This window comes from Anabrus simplex, chromosome 3 (assembly GCF_040414725.1).
Source record: "Anabrus simplex isolate iqAnaSimp1 chromosome 3, ASM4041472v1, whole genome shotgun sequence".
Taxonomy (NCBI): domain Eukaryota; kingdom Metazoa; phylum Arthropoda; class Insecta; order Orthoptera; family Tettigoniidae; genus Anabrus; species Anabrus simplex.
Window position 1 is genome coordinate 181,877,996 of NC_090267.1, and position 22,440 is coordinate 181,900,435.

Sequence of the window (22,440 nt, forward strand, 5' to 3'; positions counted from 1 at the left end):
GTAAGACCTTTCCTCTGAGTAGCTTTCGATCACCATCTCATTTATGTTCGAATATATCGGAATGTGTTGCCCAACATGCACAAACTTTCTCATTCCCTCTCGTTCTATTCAACGTCCTGGTCTTCTCAGTCTCGCTCTTCATTCCTCTGACCGCTTTTCCGCGGTCCATGTTTCACAGCCAGAAGTGTTAAGAGGGAAACTGATGGCATTGACCAATCTGGACATGGTTCTCTTACCGATGTCCCAGCTTTACCAATTTTTTTAGCTTATTATTGTGTGACTTCCCGTTACTACAATACGATCAAATTCACTTCTGCTTGCGAAAGTCTCTGCCTTGGAATATTGTTCAGTCTCAGTCATCTTAGACTGGTTGAAAAGGGACGATAGTATGAGAGATTAAGACTACTCATATACTGTAGAACAATCGGCAAAAATGAAATGGCATGTGGCTGTAGTGCCGAGAGTGTCCGAGGACATGTTTTGATTTGACACCAGTAGGCGACCTGCGCGTCATGAGGATGAAATGATGATTAAGACGAGACACATACCCAGGCCCCATGCCAGCAAAATTAACCAATCATGGTTAAAATTCCCGACCCTGCCGCGAATTGAACCCAGGACCCCTGTGGCCAAAGGCCAGCACACTAACCATTTAGCCATGGAGCTGGACAGAACAATCGGTATTCTTCTTGAACGTCGAGGTTGCACACAAAGGTAATTTACAACCAACACCTATACCTTCATTATTGGATTGCATTCGTACAATTATATTAATTATATTAATATTTCTCCAAGAAATCTTCGATCACAGAAAACGAAAAAGAAGTTTAAATATTCGTAAATATCTTGTCAATGACAAATATAATTTGAAATTTCTTACAACACTATTATTTGCAGGGAGAAAGAAACTGAATTTAAATGTAATAGTAACCATTTGCCTCTGAAGCTCTGGAAGTCATTTATGTAGAGTCTACACTGAATACAATATACAAGTATTTCAAACTGAGAAAAATAAAATTTTAAAATAAAATCTTACAAGAACGCATTATATTTAATTAACCCTAATCAAAATATGAGCTTATTTTGAGCTGAATAAAAGGTGCAAAAACCACATAAAACAAAGTAAACGTGATTAATACAATGACCACGAAGATTCAAATGGGTCGACTTGTTTTCAGAACAGAATTTTGTTGATTATGGACGACGGGGAGTTCTTGTGTGTGTGTGTGTGTGTGTGTGTGTGTGTGTGTGTGTGTGTGGGAGAGAGAGAGAGGGGGGGGGAAGGAAAGGGAGAGCGAGAGAGAGGCCAAGATTATTTTACTTTGACACACTGAAGTTCTTCCGTCGTTTGGATCCTTGCTGATACATCAACGTAATGGTTCGGAGTGCCCTGTGTTTAATTCCCGGTCGGTCCGAGGATTTTAAACTGCGGCGGTTAATTCCCACGGCTCAGGGGATGGATATTTATGTTGGTTTTAAAACACTTCTCTCCATATACACACAGTACACCACATCTCGGACGACCATAAACATGCAATAGTGAGTACAGACCGTCATATAGGGCTGGCTCAGGAAGGGCATCCGGCCGTAAAAATTGACCAAATCCACATCAAGAGCTGACCCCAATAAATTTAGGAAAATACCAGGAAGAAGAAGAAGAAGAAGAAGAAGAAGAAGCAGAAGAAGAAGACAGATCTTCGTCAGCCACAGTAGGTCATATCAAGCACGATTAATGTAGTAAAATCTGATGTACGAACCACGCATCACGAATTTATGGAGCTCACTAACATTTAACCAGTACTCACGGTGTAACGTTGAACGAGACGTCTTCAAGGTGATACCTGTAACAAACAGGAGATAAATTTAGTTAAGGATATAACAATTAACATAGTCACTCACTCATTTACAGAAACTGGCATAGAACATGCACATATCAATAGTTTGTGGAGAAGAATCAAAGTATATACAGCCTTGATAGTACACATAAACGTGTGATAACATCTCTGGTTATCAGGGCGGAAATAGGCTATAATCTTATTAGTGTCTTCCTCTCGTCTACACGAGATACGCGATCTTCCAGCGGACTACGGGTACTCAGTCTCATATTTTAAATGTCCTGCTTCCTACAGTTCAAACTTACTGAAGACAACTAATACCTTTAAAGAAAGATCAGATTTTGTACTGATACCAGTAACATTTTCTAGATTTTGCTATGAACTGCATAGGTCTTTGCGAGTAGTATGCTTTATGATTTGTAGCGATTATTGTTTAAAAATATATATAACTAAATAACCACCCTCTCGTAACACTAGCCAGAGGGGAAAAAGGGAAGAGTCCCGATAGTTCGAAGAATGTAGGTATTGGCTAAAGAAAGGGTGTGAAATTGAAAGACACCCGAGGCCTCACAAACCTAAAACACCGTTGTAGTCGGAAGAGAACAAGTGTTGACCAAGAGAGGTCGGATAGAAAAGATGAAAGTGAAGAGACTGGCGTTAGTGAAAACAATGCTAGAGTCAGCTAGGGGCCTCGTTGTCACCAACTCACAGTTCCACGTCGAGAGCCCCTATGGGCCCCCTTTCAGTCGCCTCTTACAACAGGCAGGTGGATATATTTCACCACTCTCACCCACACAGGGGAATCAATGGACTTTTGTTCAGTAAGGATTTTTAGACTAGTTGGTGGTGATCTCTTAGTAGTGGTAAGTAATATGTCGGTCACAAATGTGTTAACCAAGGAGAACTGCAAGCAAAAGCCTGGAAAGAAAAATAAACCGCTGGAACATTCTATCTCTCACATGAGCTTTATCACAAAAAGTATTTCTCGAAGAAGTTACTTTCCCCTGTGGATGAAAGCACGCAATACGCCCTTGTTGTAAGAGATGACTAAAAGGTGTGGTTCCACAGGACCTCATTCTGGTAGCGTGGGATGCTGACTACAAGACCCCTTGCTGAGTTTGGCATTGCATTCCTTACTTGTGCCAGTTTCACTCCTACCTTTTCTATCCAACTTCCCTTGGTCAAATCTTGTCCTCTTCCGAACCTAACGGTATCAGGTTTGCAACGACTTATAAGTCCTTCACTTCACGCCCTTCGTGGGTCTTCAGTTTCTTTGCCGATACCTTCATTCTTCGAAGGGTCACACATCTTGTACTTACTACTCTCATCGGAGGTAAGAGGGGATGGTTGTCAAATTGTATTTCCCCTGAGAACAATAACTGCTAGGCTGTGTAGCTCAAGCGGCAGAGCGCTGTCCTTCTGAGCTCAAGTTGGTGGGTTCGATCCCGTCTCAGTCCGATGGTATTTGAAGGTGCTCAAATATGTCAGCTTCGTGCCTATAGATTTACCGGAACGTTGCGTAACTCCTGCGAGACAGAACGCCGGCACCTCAGAGTCTCCAAGAACCGTAAAGGTAGTTAGTGGGACGTGAAACCAAATACCATTATTATGAAAACAATTACCAACATCATGGAGTCTCTAGTGTGGGGGGGGGGGACGGGACTGGGAGAGGGGTCGTAAGCCATAGTAGTGTGTAGTATATTAGCTGTATCAAGATCAAATGTGTCACTAACCACGGTAGCACAGATCTAGTTGACAGTTATAATAGGCGAATCCAAATATGCAAATGTAACCGATGATATGAACATCTTTTAAGACTTCTGAACGTTACTACCCAAAACATGTTGCGCATTTCCTCAAGAAAATAACTCAATAATATTGCAGTAAGGTAAGGGTTATTCTGCCCGAAGGCAGGTTCGAACCCCCGCAGAGGTGTTCCTGAGCCGGAATTTACGTGCGGTAGGGTGGCCAGTTCCTTTCCGCTCTTCCATTCCCTTACCCCCCCACCAACAGCGCGTGGCAACCCATCCAACTCCTGACCACGCCCAATGTTGCTTAACTTCGGAGATCTCACGGGATCCGGTGTTTCAACACGGCTACGGCCGTTGGCAATATTGCAGTGGTGGTTGATATAGTGATCATAGCCAAGGGACCTCCAGTAATACGTGGAATCCGAACTACAGGGACGTGACGTTTCATTTCAAAAATTCTAAATTATTAAAAAATTAAACTAATGTCATAAAAATGCACCACAATATCCAGCATACTTCCGAAAATGTGGATACTACATTTCAGCACAATACATTTAGAAGTGTAGAAGCTATCCACATTTATCTTCGGTTATGTTCTTTTTTTACCTACATCCTCCTTGTACGTGAAATAAACCCATACAGCAAACGACATTTCAGCTTAAACATTCAGTCTTCGGCAAATACAAGCGCACATCTCAAGGAGACATGATTTATTTATTTATTTATTTATTTATTTATTTATTTATTTATTTATTTATTTATTTATTTATTTATTTCTCTCGTATGCTGACTGCGTAAATGCAGCAAAATATGCTGACCAACTGGTTTCAACAGTGACATTGTTGCACGGCTTCGAGGTTACCACATTCTTTCGATTACATTATTCTCCGCTTACATAATACACGCGTAACAGTACACATAGAGTACAATGGCGAACTTTCCTTTCCAAGATATCTGCACAACAGAGTGCGAGTTCAACTCTTTACTGCATGATGATTGTAAGATAGGTCTTATGGCGACGATGGGATAGGATAGGGCTATGAAGTGGGAAGAAAGCGGCCGTGGCCTTAATTAAGGTACAGCCTGGTGTGAAAATGGGAAACCACTGAAAACCATGTTCAGGGCTGCCGACAGTTGGGGTTCGAACCCACTATCTCCTGAATACTGGATACTGGCCGCACTTAAGCGACTGCAGCTATCGAGCTCGGTAAAGACGTGAAAGTTGTAGGGCACGTACTTCAACTACTTGCAGTGGTGCGCGATAGCTAAGTAACAGTCGGTGTTGTACGATGTCGATGTCTCGATTATTTATCCGACAAAATAATACTTCAGACCTAGGTCGTCCAACGGAGTTCCGGGTTCTCTGCCATCTGATGGAATAAAACGGAACGCGAACGATTAATTTTCCCCGCAGCATTCTAATAATACATAAAATCAAAATGATCCCAAAACTGTCGCTGAAGCTGTTGATAAATTATTATTATTATTATTACTATTATTATTATTATTATTATTATTATTATTATTATTATTATTATTATCTTATGAATAAGATTCTGAGTCTACCTAGCCAGCTCTGGAACTACAACTCTTACGAACGTGTAAGCAAGAACAACACAAGGACGATGCTGCTCATCTTGTCCAGTAATCCTAATCCAGAACGCAATTCTCAGGAGCAACTATTTTTTTAAACAATTAAAGAACGTATATGAACATTTCTGTTAATTGAGTGATATTTTTGAGAGGCCTTTTCATAGGTCTGTCACGAGAGGACAGAAACCTCGTTATGCCAAAGAGTTGAGATTAGAGGAGACTTGAGGTGCTAGCATATTGAACGATGAAAGTCACGATAATTTATTTATTTATTTATTTATTTATTTAATTTATTTAGTTATTTATTTACTTGAGACCAGCAAGAGCAAATACAGTATTGCTACTAATACCATTATGACTATTACAACGATGCACCAAGCGAGATGGCTGCGTGGCACGGGCTGCGTAGATCTGAGCTAGCATTCGGAAGATGAGTTCGAATACCACCACCGCCAGATGGCTTTCCGTTGTTACCCACTTTAACATCAAGTAAATACGAGTACTGTAAAGCCGCGGCCGCTTCCTTCACGATCCCATCCCTTCACTACCTCATCGTCACCGCGAACCTATGAGAATTAGTGCGACGTTGAACCAATAATAATAATCATAAGAAGAATGAGAAGAAACTTATAATCGTGTAAAATTTCGTCTTATTAATGATTTTTTTTCAATTTGTTGGAGTGGGCAATTAACGAGGATCTGGTCAAGTTTTACGGCCGAATGCCCTTCCTGACGCCTGTCCTCTGTGTGCGGGAACATTCATTATTGCACGTTTCTGTGATGGTTGTTAGAATGGTGTGTTCAGTGTAGATAAAATGTGTATTAAAATGGACATAAAAACTCAGCCAGAAGAATGAACTAAATGCAGTTCAAAATCCTTGGCCTGGTCAGAAATCTAACCAAGGGTCCTCTGAACCAAAGGCAAGTATGCAGACCATTCAGCCAAGAATCTAGACAATCTTGTACCTACGGGGCGAGTAGTAACTGGCACAGTGTTATTGTATGCTTATTAATCAGCATCGTCAGGGGCAACTGCTAACCGGAATTAAAGGTAGTTTAAGTTCTGATCAGATAGATCGAACATAAATATGAGTTTATCGCGATGCCTATTTTATGATTACGATATCGAATCACGGCATAAGGTATCCGGCAATAACTTATAACGATACGACTAATGGCACAATTACATTATTTAGACTACGGCTCGCGGTGGGAAGTAGGAATTAACTGCGTATGGAGCAACCGCGGAGCCTCTGAGGCTCACACGGTAAAGCGCCGGCCTCTCACCGCTGTGTTCCGTGGTTCAAATCCCGGTCACTCCATGCGAGATTTGTGCTGGACAAAGCTAAGGCGGGACAGGCTTTTCTACGGGTACACCGGATATCCCTGTCATCTTTCATTCTAGCAACACACTCCAATATAATTTCATTTCATCTGTCAGTCATCAGTCATTGGCCCAGAGGAGTGCGACAGGCTTCGGTAGCCGGCACAATTTCTATCCTCGCCGCTAGATGGAGTTTTATACATTCCATCTCTGACCTGGTCGAATGACTGGAAAAATACTAAGGATTTTCATGGACCCACCGCATTCTACTGGGAAAACAACTCGCAAACCAATCCAGTAATTCCTCAGTAATTGTAACTTTTCTACCTAATTTTATATTCTGTAATAACCTCTTCTACCGATCATTACAATATCAAACCGAAGCACGAATATACTGTGCATCGTTAATGCTTATTTTCATGAAACGAGAAGACACTATTCTTTCGTCTCACTGCGCCACACGCTACCACTTACGCGAAAACATTCCACTTACAGTATTGAAATAAATCTCATTCTTGGCTTTCTATGCCATGTAAACAGCTCGTGTAAACAGTATAGCATTCTTCTCAACGTTTATCGGTCACTAGCGTACAAATACGTAGTAAAATCGAATGTTTAGATACAACTATTCATATCAGCTCTAATGAACGTGTCCTATTTTCATTTTATTTTACATTTTTATTCTGTTCCCACTAACATTCATCCATTCTAGACACCTGCACGAGCAAGTAAAATTGTTTACACGGTATACAAGGCCAGGAATAATGGCACGCTGACCACACGATACACCCTAATCTGCAGGCATTCAGGCTGAGCAGGGTTCGCTTGGGAAGACATGGCCCTTCGGAGCTGTTACGCCATTATTCTTGGCTTTCCAGACGGAGGTCTCTATATCACCGTCAGATAACTCCTCAATTGTAAGCACGCAGGAGGAGTAAACCTCGAACCAGCCCTAAGATCCAGGTAAAAATCACTGACTTGGCCGAATCGAATCTGGGCCCTCCAGATAAGAGTCAGGTACGCTTCCCGTACAGCGTGAGGCCAGAAAAATGTCATTAAATGAAATCAAATTTAAAATATCAAATGTAAAAAAAATTGAAGATGTTTTGGCACTAAAATAGTCATTTCTCGCAAAAAATACCTGTCAAAAGAGGCATTTATAGGCACAAAAAATAATTTTATTAGCGGTAATTCGACCCAAAATAGATTTTGAACTGTAACTTACTCGTACTTCATATGTTTCGTAGATACAAGAACTTTTTTTTTTTTTGGCTAGTTGTTTTACGTCGCACCGACGGCGACGATGGGACAGGAAAGAGCTAGAAATGGGAAGGAAGCGGCCGTGGCCTTAATCAAGGTATAGCCCCAGCATTTGCCTGGTGTGAAAATGGGAAACCACGGAAAACCATTTTCAGGGCTGCCGATAGTGGGGTTCGAACCTACTATCTCCCGAATACTGGATACTGGCCGCACTTAAGCGACTGCAGCTATCGAGCTCGGTGATACAAGAACAAACAGGCATTTTAGTAAATATCCGTAGCACTCCAACGCGGAAAAAGACATCCAACGTGATCATTTGCACAATTAATTCTCTCACGAGTACTAATTGATTTTATTAATGACGCGAGTATTAGCGAACTGATAAGGGGCGATTGCTTTCGGCTGGCATAACGTAACGTAGTTGTAGCTAGAGGATAATTTCTCATTGATCACGCACCCTTAGGCGAGGGAATGTCAAATCAACAGCCCTCAGATAATTATCTGCTCTGGATGGTATATGGTGACATATGCAAATTATGTACAGATATTAGGTCATGTACTTAGGGAGGGGTGTACTGTATTAATGCAATGAAGCAGTAAATTAATTCCAGTTGATGCCTAGTTTCCTTCAAGAGTTTATGTCACATGGAAAATCACGTGGGAATTCTGAATAATAATCATGTTTATTATTCTGTCCCTCTCCTTGGATGAATGGTCAGCGTCGAGGGGTCCCGGGTTCAATGATCCCTAGGTCGGCGATTGTAGCCGCGCCTGATTAATTCCTCTGGCTTGGAGAATTGTTTCTTGTGTTTGTTTCAATTCATACCGCTTCACATACACACACCATACTACTAACCACCACGGAAACTTGTAATGGTGAACATTACATCCCTCCACATAGGACTAGCGTCAGGAAGGGCATCCTGCCCTCAACAGGGCTAAGTCCACACGACAGAGAATGTTCACACCCGCAATCCCACTATAATGTGGGAAAAGCAGCAGAAAATAATTTACGCAAATATTTATTCCTTTTTTCAATTTTATGATCATCAAAATAAAGACAGAAAGTACACGCAGGAGAAGCTCTGACCTCACATACTTCCATGAATGTGTGATTTAGTACCCAGAAAGTAACGGTGTTTAATAACTATGTTTCCTTACCCATGGCAGTGAATTTAAATTTCTTTCCTTGTAACCACAAAAGTTATGACATAGCTCTTTTCTCCGAGACAGAGAAAGGCGAATGAAGAACTTAAGTATGCACATCACAGTGCACATCTTTAACTTCTAATCTAATTTAAATACAGAAAGGAAGCGAGCTGGGATAGAAAGTGAGAATCTATTCTCGACGTTGCCAACTTTTCAGACTGTCGCGAACAACTGACAGTAAAAAGTCTTGGGGAGTGTTATCAGTTGCCAGCCACGTCGCTGGCTAATTCAGAGAAAATGACTGTATTTCTCCTTTAAAAATTACACCAGTATTCTAAATTCACTGCCACATCGAAACTGCTAGGGCTAAAGCTTAACAAGAAACGATCAATGTTTTACGATGATGACATCAGACGCTGATATGCCAAAGTATGGTCAGGAGTTATTGTTGACCGGTATTATTATAGACATGGACTCTGGAAGTTTTATCTCTAAAACGGTCTGAAGCTTCCAAAACGCAGGTCCACAGGCGAATGCTCTGCATCTCACGGACCAAAATTTTTTTTTTTTGCTAGGGGCTTTACGTCGCACCGACACAGACAGGTCTTATGGCGACGATGAGATAGGAAAGGCCTAGGAGTTGGAAGGAATCGGCCGTGGCCTTAATGAAGGTACAGCCCCAGCATTTGCCTGGTGTGAAAATGGGAAACCACGGGAAACCATCTTCAGGGCTGCCGATAGTGGGATTCGAACCTACTATCTCCCGGATGCAAGCTCACAGCCGCACGCCTCTACGCGCACGGCCAACTCGCCCGGTCAAAAAAATTTAAAATTCTCAGTAGGCTATCACGGAAAGCAAGAACTGGGCAAGAGTTATTAAAATTTATGAAACAGCAGAAACTGGAATAGTTCAATTCATACCGCTTCACATACACACACCATATTACTAACCACCACGGAAACTTGTAATGGTGAACATTACATCCCTCCACATACGACTAGTGTCAGGAAGGGCATCGTGCCCTCAACACCTTTAACAGCTTAGTGTATATTGCCGAGGAAATTCGAAGATCGTCGTGAAGTTGGATGCAGAAGGTAGTCTTGGATAAATGCTATCAAAAACCCACAGTGCCGAGGAGCTATTTTGCCTGGCACAAGAAGAAGGAGAAGAAGACGAACAATTCTTGTTATGTAGAACTACCAGCATCGGAGAATCATTGAGATTATTTATTGACGACTGAAGTAACCGTTAACTAACCTTCATTCCAAAATTGTTCGACTCTTTGGCTGAATGACCAATGTCACGGCGGTCGGTTTAGAGAACCCAGGGCTCAATTCTTTGTCAGGTTGGGGATTTGAGCCTCTTCTGGCTCGGGGACGGTGTGTTTCTGTTAGTACACGCATAGAAATAACAAATAGTGAATACATCCCTGCATGCGACTCGGTTCGGACCCATTTATATGGAGTTTATACCATTTAATATGGTTAATTGTAACCTATCAGTTTAAAAAAAACATTAATCGTCTTTATCTTCCCTCAAAACTGTTATTGTGTACTATTCTGTGTCTTATGGCAAATCTAGGGTGTCCTGGATCAGATTAAATAAATGAAAATAGGCTTATACTCTTATCATATGTTAATAAATGACTACATGCTTAAGAAGACTGTTATTATTGTATCTTTATTTTTTTACAAGGTGCTTTACGTCGCACTGACACAGGTAAGTGTTATGGCGACGATGAGATAGAAAAAGAAAAGGAATGGGAAGGAAGCGACTGTGGTCTTAACTAAAGGTACGACCCCAGCATTTGCCTGGTGTGAAAAGTGAAACTGATTTCTATGCAGTCCTCTTTTATATGTAGTTAAAACTAATCCCTTTGAATTACGTTCAGACACGTTTCAACTATATATATCTTTGTGTATGTCTTCCTTAAAGGTATTTTCAGCCCGAATGATTCTCTGTAGCAAGTAATCATTCTAAGAGGATTAATAACGAACTGTTGGTCCAGTATAAACTCTTGTGACATCAAGGAAGGTTTCTTAGTCCTGTGTGACGGAATCGTCTGTTTTAGTGTTCGTTAGCGGTGCAATGCAGCGCAGCAGACCGTGGAGTGAATAAACCAGAGGTTCCCCAAAGCTAGTGCCTCAGCTTTTTAAAACACCCTTACAAACTCAACATCTCTGTTGGGGATTGTTACTGCATTTACACTGACTGACAGAGCAAATGCAACACCAAGAAGGAGTGGTCAGAACTTTATGCCAATTGCAGGGTAGACTGACGTCACTGAGGTATGCTCATGATGTGAAATGCGCCGCTGTGCTGCGCACGTAGCGAACGATAAATGGGACACGGCGTTGGCGAATGGCCCACTTCGTACCGTGATTTCTCAGCCGACAGTCACTGTAGAACGTGTTGTCGTGTGCCACAGGACATGTGTATAGCTAAGAATGCCAGGCCGCCGTCAACGGAGGCATTTCCAGCAGACAGACGACTTTACGAGGGGTATGGTGATCGGGCTGAGAAGGGCAGGTTGGTCGCTTCGTCAAATCGCAGCCGATACTCATAGGGATGTGTCCACGGTGCAGCGCCTGTGGCGAAGATGGTTGGTGCAGGGACATGTGGCACGTGCGAGGGGTCCAGGCGCAGCCCGAGTGACGTCAGCACGCGAGGATCGGCGCATCCGCCGCCAAGCGGTGGCAGCCCCGCACACCACGTCAACCGCCATTCTTCAGCATGTGCAAGACACCCTGGCTGTTCCAATATCGACCAGAACAATTTCCCGTCGATTGGTTGAAGGAGGCCTGCACTCCCGGCGTCCGCTCAGAAGACTACCATTGACTCCACAGCATAAACGTGCACGCCTGGCATGGTGCCGGGCTAGAGCGACTTGGGTGAGGGAATGGTGGAACGTCGTGTTCTCCGATGAGTCACGCTTCTGTTCTGTCAGTGATAGTCACCGCAGACGAGTGTGGCGTCGGCGTGGAGAAAGGTCAAATCCGGCAGTAACTGTGGAGCTGTGGAGCGCTCTACCGCTAGACAACGCGGCATCATTGCGTATGATTCCACGTCACCTCTAGTGCGTATTCAAGGCACGTTAAATGCCCACCGCTACGTGCAGCATGTGCTGCGGCCGGTGGCACTCCCGTACCTTCAGGGGCTGCCCAATGCTCTGTTTCAGCAGGACAATGCCCGCCCACACACTGCTCGCATCTCCCAACAGGCTCTACGAGGTGTACAGATGCTTCCGTGGCCAGCGTACTCTCCGGATCTCTCACCAATCGAACACGTATGGGATCTCATTGGACGCCGTTTGCAAACTCTGCCCCAGCCTCGTACGGACGACCAACTGTGGCAAATGGTTGACAGAGAATGGAGAACCATCCCTCAGGACACCATCCGCACTCTTATTGACTCTGTACCTCGACGTGTTTCTGCGTGCATCGCCGCTCGCGGTGGTCCTACATCCTACTGAGTCGATGCCGTGCGCATTGTGTAACCTGCATATCGGTTTGAAATAAACATCAATTATTCGTCCGTGCCGTCTCTGTTTTTTCCCCAACTTTCATCCCTTTCGAACCACTCCTTCTTGGTGTTGCATTTGCTCTGTCAGTCAGTGTATTATCTTGTATTGACGACTAGTTGCAGCGTCTTGTAATTGTAAATAAAATATTGCGATCTGCGTGCTACGCTGATGAAGTTATGTTCATTTAGTCCTTAGTAAAACAGAGATTGGACGCCAGATAAGGGCTTAACCAACAAGAGACATGATAGACGAGTGGTTAACCACTTGCTTTTCACCAAGGCAGCACTAGTTCGAATCCTCGTCAATGAATGGGGAATATTTGGAATAAAATGTCATGCTCTGTGGTTCGTATTCCACGTCAAACCGATTGTACTCCGGCTATGGTCGCGATGTCAGCGGTCACGTAAAGCTACAAGCTTGTTTGTTCGTTAACAAACGACAACATTATTTCTTTCATTCGCAGAGAGGAAATGATTTAGATCATCCAATGTTACAGTGCATTTACATGCACATTAGAACGAATACCTAGCTTTCAAAAGAGGGTGACAGAACTCTGTATGCCAACAGGTTCAGGATTCACACATAGCGCCCTTACCTTGGTCACCTGGAAAGTGATCCATTCGAACAGTGGCCCACGGCTGGCAAACAAAACACGTTCAGAGAGTCCTTTTTCTCACGATGTGCAGGTCGGATTTTTAAAATAGCCACGCCTCTGAATTTGTTGTGTCCCCTAATCAAATGATCAGAGTAGAAGAAAGTGCGGTTCCTTTATAAAAATTAATTCAGTACTATTATATCGACACACACACACACACACACACACACACACAAAACAACTACTATACTCCCCCTCCTTAAACGATCTTGGCTACCGCGTCCATTCAGGTTCCTGGCGCGACAATTTCGACGTTACATTTTACACAATCAGAACGGATTTCTGCTGGGTGATTTGCGGCTGAGTTTTAATTAATTCTCTCAGGTAAACACTAGTTGTTTCATCAGAGATCTTTTACATGCCAATAGCGTACGACATGGAGTGTCGAATGCATTTTTTCCGCCCTCCACAAACACGATTACCCCTGCCGTCTTTGAACCCGCGGCCATGGAATCCGGCAGTCAACACCCTACCACTGATTCAGACAGGAAACTTTTGAAAAGTACCGCAAGACCGACAAGCTCCTTGGTAATTACCAAAGGAGAAAATAGATTGTCGATATCTTTAATTGTTTAAGAGTTATTTGAGGCGAACGTTTTACCTGACTACTTGTCATCTGCTGACAAGTGGTGAACAGATATAAGTTGTATCAACGTGTATTATTTTTATTCTTATTTGCAGCTACGTGTAACAGCTTGACGAGAGAAAGAAATTCTGCCTGATACTCCGACACAGCCTATTTGGGACAAAGCAATAAATTAGTTTTCTTCACAAATGCTGGGGGCGGTGTATTGCGCGGATATTGTTTTTGTCCCAAGGGAAATTAATGTGTAGCGAGGACGATACACCTGCGACTAAGAGGCCAACTCGTCACCGCTTATTGGACTTAGTTCAGAGCGGATAGCGCGCTTTGAGAATCATGGCGGGCCATTTTGATGACCGACTTCGATCTGCTGTATCAGCAACAATGGATTTTCACTTACCAAGCGAGTTGGCCGTGCGGTTACGGTCGCGTAGCTGTGAGCTTGCATTCGGGAGATAGTGGGTCGGCAGCCCTGAAGATTTTTCCCGCTGTTTCCCATTTTCACACCAGGCAAATGCTTGGGCTGTATTTTAAGGCCACGGTCGCTTCCTTCCCTTCCTAGCCCTTTCTTATCCCATCGGCACCAGAAGACCTATCTGTGTCGGTGCGACGGACAGCAAAATTGTAAAAAATGAAATTCTATAATAATAATAATAATAATAATAATAATAGTGGCGGTAGTGGCTTCGATTGTATGCCATTTAGGCTGTCAATATCGACGTTATTTTACACTACCCCGTGGTTAGGGAAAGCAGAACTGTATTGCGCAACGTTATTAATTCTCTCGAGTGAACATCATATGTGTTTCCAGAAAGTTTCCTACATGCAATATCGAATGGACTTTATTATGCCCTTCAAAAATGCGACAACCTTTGTCATGTTTGAACCCGCAAGAATGTGATAAGGAAGCCGACACACACCACTAATCCGCAAAGAAAGCTGTTTGAAATGTGTTCACTTATTCATTTTTTGTTGGGTGTTGTGTCATTCATTGGTAAAGTGCCTGATGCACTTTAGGAACTAGAATATTTCGTGGTCTGCGAGATAGCTCTTACGAATCATTATTTGACGTTTACTACCAGGTTCGCTGTCTCTCAAACCAGACATACTGCAGAGTTATTCAGTTTATTTAAGAAGGCTGAATGAAGCCCGTTCAACATTCAGACTCTGACCAAGAACAACCGACGATTTTTTTTTTTCTAGGGGCTTTACGTCGCACTGACACAGATAGGTCTTATGGCGACGATGGGATAGGAAAGGCCTAGGAGTTGGAAGGAAGCGGCCGTGGCCTTAATTAAGGAACAGCCCCAGCATTTGCCTGGTGTGAAAATGGGAAACCACGGAAAACCATCTTCAGGGCTGCCGATAGTGGGATTCGGACCTACTATCTCCCGGATGCAAGCTCACAGCCGCGCGCCTCTACGCGCACGGCCAACTCGCCCGGTGACCGACGATTTAAGGGCATTCACATTGATAAGCAGAAACGTAAGTAGTGTTACGAATTAAACTCCATTTGTTTCATTACTGTAATTTATTTCAGGATGGCCTCATAAATGCATACACGTATTTAAAAAGCAATTCTATCCGGTTATGAATGGCCACACTAATTACCAGTCTATTTGCAAATCCCTTTTCCTTATGACGCAGCAAGGGTCCGGCCTGTTCCTTCACCTGGAACACTAATCCTTACTTTCACTTTCCCAAAGTCCAGTCACCTCCTACAGCCGCTGTGCGTAGACAGCTGGATTTGAACACAGTGCCACTGGCTAAACAACATACGATAACTGTTCGTTGGTTCGGCTCCACAGAAGTACTTCACACAGTCCCATGCAGTGGACGACTACACAGCCCAACAGTATTCAACAGCAGGACGATACTCAAAACAGCGAACATTAACACAGGTCCATTTATCCTCGCACTCACGATAGCGCGTTTCCTCGCTGGCTCACGGCGATTCTCAGTCCACAGAATTAAACGAACACACAGTACAGCCTACCGTTCCGTCGCCTCCAGGTACACACTCACAGGTCCCTCCGACACCACAACAACAGCTCATGGTTTAGACCTCGGTGGGGCACTAGTGACAGCCAACACCTCTGCCGTCCTCAGTCCAGCCACCGAACCCCAACAAACCCGAGTCTCACACGCAGTCCAACACTGACTCTAACACTGACCGACTCTCCGCGCCTAGCCTCCCTTTTTATAGCTCGCGTGATTTGATCCAGAAATTTCACGATGTCACTACAGACAGAACATTCCCGTTGAATCTCCAAGGAACTCACATCTAAGCCGGCCGCCGAGAAAAATACACGGAAAGGCCGGCTGGGAGATTTCAGGTCGTCTGAGTCACCAGCCCCTTCCTGGAAGTACCGAAAGGAGCTACCACGGGGCTGGCACGTAACATTAAGAAATTAGAAAAGGGAATTAAAGGAAATGCTTTGCAGAAGTATATTAATATCAACCACATTTTCTTAGTTACTTTCAAGTTAAATTCAAATGATATCGAGGTCCGTACGTTAGCTTTCAACACTATTTTTTGAATCTATTGTTCTTATGAGTAGGGAAGAGTCTGAAAAATTACGACCAGTGTTTCATTCAACGACACGCCTTAGTTCCGCATAAACTGAAGCGCAGAAACTTGATACTTGCATTATCTTTCTTCCACACCCACACCCTCACACGGTCGCGGGCGCGAACTATGTAATATATATGAAATTTGGTACTATTTTGCAGCTGGATGCCCTTTCTGACGCCAATCTTATGTGGAGGGATGAGTTCACTATTGCATGTTTGAGGTGGTTGGTAATTTGGTGTGTTAACGTTGATTTTTATGTTTTATATTTACGTGATCTTATATTTTATATTCACGTGATCTTATGTTTACGCTTATTTTTTAAAAAAAATTGTAAATGGGGTCTACTGGCCCTACAGAATTTTTAAAATGGCTCTCAAATCACGCGAACAGCGTTTCTGTGGTCAGTCTATTCCACCATTAATTTTAGATGCAGGCCCGTTTCCTGAAATGACTCCCATGTGACCGGAGGCCTGCATGTCTGTTCGTGCTGCAGACTGTCCCTTGCGGGCGTCTTGTAGTTTTAATTGGAGCTCGTGTTCGTGAGACAGAGGAGCCACTTCATACTCCGGGGTGAGTGGTCGCGGTAATTAGCCGAGAGGAATCCCTCGACACTACTGTATGTTCAGCAGACTCAACTAGTACCTAGCTGAAATTGAGCCATTCTTCTGTTAAAAGTGACAATTTCTGACAAGCTTTGCGGCAAGCTGAAATGGAGGCAAAAGAACTGCCTATGTCGGTGTGAAAACAAAATGCACTCGGAGAGTGTCTTTTTGCGCTACTCTCTATCACCACAGCAATCTGCAATTTCTGCAGGAAGAATTTCAAACAAACGAGCCTCCCCATGCAGGGTCAATCTATTCCTGTGTGACAGTGCATTCCCCATTTTTAAACTGAAAACTCAGAGCAAAACATTTATACCTTACTGTAATTAATAGCGGTACACACTATTAGATTCTGTATTATTAAATATAACGTAGAATAAGTTTCTTCGGAGGACCCGCTTTTTAAAAGCAACAACACAAGGACACCGTTATGAAAAGTAGTATAGCGCATATGTGTACTCTGTCGTGGTCGTAGCTACCATAAACCATTGTTAAGTACAACTTCAAAGTGTGAGAAATGAGCCGATATTTTATATAAAGTGAAATCTCGATACAAGAAGAAATATCGTTGTAGAGATAGTTATCGTTAAGTCCGGCTCGTTGGCTGGCCTTAGTTTCAGAGGGTCCCGGGTTCGATATCCGGCCACGTCGGGGATTTTAATCGCTTCTGACTAATTCTTTTGGCTCAAGGACTGGGTATGTGTCCGTCCCAACACTCTCCTCATCATATTCAAACAACATCCCACACTACCAACCACCACAGAAACACGCAATAGTGATCACATCCCTCCATATAGGGTTGGCGTCAGGAATGGCATCCGGTCGTAAAACATGGCCGAATCCACACATGCGACTCCACAGGCGTGGGAAAAGCGGTAGGAAAAGAAGAAAGTTATCGTTATAAAGAGGGATTTTAAACTACGTGTTCTTATGAACACAATGACGTCTGAAAATTTAATTATACTCACTACTTGCCACATCATACCCTTTAACTCCTAATATGAGTGCTGTAACAACAGAAACACCAAAAAAAAATCGAAATGACAATACCTTACCTTGTCCAAGGGAGTACTGTACATGCATATTGGCCACGTAATTTTAATTCCTCACGCATAGCTATTGTTCACACTAAACTACTGTAAACTGCTGCAGTTAAATCCGAAATGGCAGTATTTCACATTCCAATTTACAGACACACATATAGACCAAGTGCGTCGAGATTCACTGCTACAGTTACAACAGTCTTTGGAATGTATGAATATGCGCGCTTCGAAGCAGCTCTCCGATAGCTACAGTACTTCCGTTTTTCTGTTATGCACACTACCTAGATCTTCCTAGAATTCCGCAGGTGCCGAGTTTCTAGAGTAACTCAACAAATCCACCCCTCCGGTTAAGTTCACAGCTACTTAATGTAGACACTATGGCTTGCTATACGTACATGCATGCACAGAAATGATGTCTCGACATAAACAATCAACAGAGCCTCATTCCAGTACTGAAAAGGAGGGGAGGTAGTGTTGAAGGTCACTACAGTACCGAAAAGAAGGGGAAGGGAGTGAACGGGTAGTGCTGAAGACACGGTGTGTGTATCCGCGCACATAAGGAATGAATGCAAGTGTATTTACATTTACAAAATGGCATCTAGAAATATCACCCCATAAGTAAATAGAGTTGTATGTATGTTCAGTCCACAGCCCTAAGGCTGGTTGGATCCTCAACAGCTCCACCAACAGTTGTCATAAATGGCCTAGGCATCACTGAAGAGGCATACTAGGGAAATGAGGAGTGAGGTAGTTTCCCGTTGCTTTCCTCGCCGAGCCAGGAATTGCAATTACAGATCAGTCTCCCAAGCCCACTGAAATGCATGCACCAACTGACCCTATGAGCAACATTTTCACACCATTCATAGCAGGGACTGGCTGCATAAGGAAAGGCATTACTAGCATCGCTCATACCTCAGTCACTTTCATACTGTCAAAGCCAAGGATAATAAAGAGACAGATCAATGAAAGTAACAAAATTGCTCTAGCCTATACCAGAGGACGTAGTGCACTGTAAACACTAGGTCCTGCTAGAAGAGGCATAAAATAGAGTTAAGCATCTATATCTTCTATGCATTGGTACATAGTAATAATAGAGTGACTGTTACACGCAAGTCAGATAAAACAATACGAGTTACTATAAATATAAAGTGTGTTAATATTTAATCAATTAGTATTTTGTATACTTGGTCGTACAACATCCATCTAGCACTGCCAGAAGCACAATATCTCATTTGAGACCAAAAAAAAAAAAAAAAAAGATTAACTTTGAAACTATATTTCATCATTATATCGCTACCTTAGTTCAATATTAAGACTTCTTAAAAGGTAGCTATTTTGAGAAAAGAGCATTTAATTATTTAGTTTCTGCGCTGTAATTCAGGAAATGTATTGAGACACCATTCACAGAGTGTGAACAAACAAATTCAAGATTATATAGTATAAAAAACACATTGAGCATATGAGAGAGAGATTCTAGTTCTACACCAAAACGCATGAGAAGAAAGCTTATCAACGTCACCATGGATGACCTTTTAGGGGAATGGGACAATGTTACACTAAATTAACCTCGTGTACTGAGACTTTCCTAAATCTAACTTTTGAAACATATAAATCTGCATTTAAAATGGAAAATCTGAAAATTATTACTCATTAAATAAAATACACAATCGTCGAACCCTGGACTCACACTTACTTCTTACCTGCTTACTTACACATACGTTATTTGAAGGGCGCCAGCTACCACTCAGTGCAGCAATAATAGAATGAGAATCTTGACTATCTCTAGGGTGTGGGGTAATAAGCTTACTTTTGACAACATACCATATAAGTTCTGGGAAAAGGAGATTGGCGTTCGGTTTCCTCATTAATTTTGAGGTTAAGATATTTTACTGTCATTGAAATAAAACTATGAATTCGTTTGATAGAACAAAATGTATTCTTTAAATAATATATAAAAAAATAGTGAGTCTTGCTGCGATAATACAGATGAGAATATGAAATTATGACATTGCAACTGAAAGAAACTAGGCATGAATTTGAATTCTTCTTGACCGGACATTTAACAATTTATACGAAATATTTCCCTCACTGATTCACTTGACTGTACCTTCAACACTTTGGGTGTAATTACGACGTATTCCTTTGATCTGGTGTTTACTGTAGATGTGTCACGCCTAACTTGGTGATACATCCTTGTGACTGCTTCTTCTCCATATCATCTGACTTCTTTGTAAGTCAATATGGTATTACCTCATAGCAGGTGGTATCCCTCTCTGACTCCATGGTAAGCCCTTGCGTCCGTGTCTTCAACTAAGTAACCGACCAACTTTGGCCTCATTCTCTCAATGACCAATAATTAATGGCTCACTGAGTCTTCTCCATCTCTCGTTCACACTTGTTGACTGACCGACTGAGGCCTCTTCATCTCGTAGACTTCTTCACTGTTCAGCTTCCGTTTAACTAATGACTGACGCTACAATATGGAGCCACCTTTTATAGACGTGCATGGCACACCTACGCAATCTCCAGAAATAACAATGACATACTCCCACAACGCCTCAAACTGTTGCATGTAATGGTGAAATACCCCGGGGCTCCCTAAGAAACTCAAAGGAACAGAGCTCAGTGCTAAGTGAGCACGATGACGTAGCCATGACGTGGCGATGAATTGGCAGAATCGCCAGCATTATTGCACAATGTAACGATGCCATATCCAACATCTGACATAACAATTCTCACTGTACATGTATTGAGTGTTATTTTACACACACGTATATATGCATACATCTAAGTACAATCATGCAAGCGACAAGCATTGCAAAATTGAATTGAATAAGAATTATAACAAAATAATAGTAATCTCACAGATAAAATAATAATAATAATAATAATAATAATAATAATAATAATAATAATAATACAGATATTATCTTGTAACGGGATTTGAACCGTTACAGTACTTCTGTGAGTACTTGTGTATCATCAATATCACTGCCGGAATGAGTGACTGACAGTAGAACTGCTGGTCGTCTGAACCGAAGTTGCAGGTTCGATCCCGGCTCATTCAAGTACACCAGCCTTTCTATCAGTAACTTACCTTTACGAAAAAGAAGCACTCATGCAACAGCTCAGCAGCAGTTAATGGAACGAAAAAGCATTTGTCCTTCCAACATTCCCAGATAGGAACTTCTATCTTTTGCGAATATTGAAGTGTTCAAGCTCCTTAGGCCTTATTAATTGTGGTTCGAGTTTTAATACAAAAGCCAAAGGAAGGCATATAATTAAGGGGAGGTACATACTTCCCCTAATGCACTGTGCTATTTTTTAATGTTATTTACTGTATTTAGGGCGTCGACCTAGGAAGATCTTTGGTCACTACTTTGCACCATATGTTATGAACCTGGGTGAATTTGGAAATTGCGGAAGTGTAAAGTGTTGAATGTGAGGAAAGGAACTTTAAGGACGACACAAACACCCAGTCCCCAGGCCAGGGATATTAATCATGTACAATTAAAAAACCCTGACCCGGCCGGGAATCGAACCTGGGGGCCGCCGGGTGACAGGCGGACGCGTTGCCCTCTACACAGCGGGGCCGTACTCTGCACTGTGCTACTACAAAGGAGACTTCCAGTGGTGTCTCACCCCTGGTCAGAGAGTAGGTATAACCTACTATGTGACCAACCCTTCCTTTCAGGGAGGGAAATGATTTTTTTTTTATGATGATGATTTGTCAGCCGTCGGCGGATGCAAAATAGGTCTCGGCCCAGAAGTGGCCACGACTGATCCATCGTCCGACAGCTCTGCATTCCGTCCGACAACCGAGCAGAGAAGGAATGACCACGGGCTTGTCCGTACCGTTGGCCATCCTGAAAATTGTTTTCCGTGGTTTTTCATTCTCCTGTACTAAGACGAATGGCGGGACAGTTCCTAGTATAAACCACGACCGCCAATTCCCTCACTTCTCCTAACATCTCCTGGCCTGAGAGACAGTGTTAGCGCCTAAGAGGTCCACAATCTCCTTCAGGGGTGTAATTAAAACTTGTGCAGAATGGAAGAGTGTCTCAGCGGCAAATTAACCGCCAGTGACTCGGGAAACGTGCAGTAATCCAACATGCCTACTGCCACACCAGGACGGAACGCTGGTAATCTCACGATTGAAAACGTCTAATGATCTTTAATACTTTAACATTTGTATTATTTATACTGTACTTGTTTATCAGCGGCTGCCTGGCCGAGGCGGTGCACATGGTCGTGAGGTTTCTCAGCCTACACCTGGTTAATTCCAGGGGGCAAAAGGTGGTTGGACATAGAGCTAACCACTCTACCCCACCAAGTACCGAGGCCACGGATAGTGGAAGTCTTTACTTCCAAGGGCCTTCATGGCCTGTTCGGAGAAGACCGCTTTGCTCTTTTGTAGCTATCAATTAAGTATGTTTTGGAATGTGTGTTCGTAAATGATAGGGATTAGGATTGTGAGTAAGTGCTCCTGACTTTGAGAAATGTATTATCAAAACATGAACTTGAAATGAAAATGGTTGTTTATTTC

At 42.8% G+C, this 22,440-nt stretch overlaps 1 protein-coding gene across 1 annotated transcript in view; it reads right to left on the reverse strand.

Moving 5' to 3' along the window:
- The window catches only part of LOC136866122 (guanine nucleotide exchange factor for Rab-3A), a 674,264-nt gene that overhangs the window by 548,318 nt on the left and 103,506 nt on the right, over window positions 1-22,440 (reverse strand). Inside the window, exon 2 of the mRNA XM_067142812.2 lies at window positions 1,806-1,841. The gene's annotated coding sequence lies outside the window, so the exon portion shown is untranslated. The remainder of the gene's footprint in view (window positions 1-1,805; window positions 1,842-22,440) is intronic.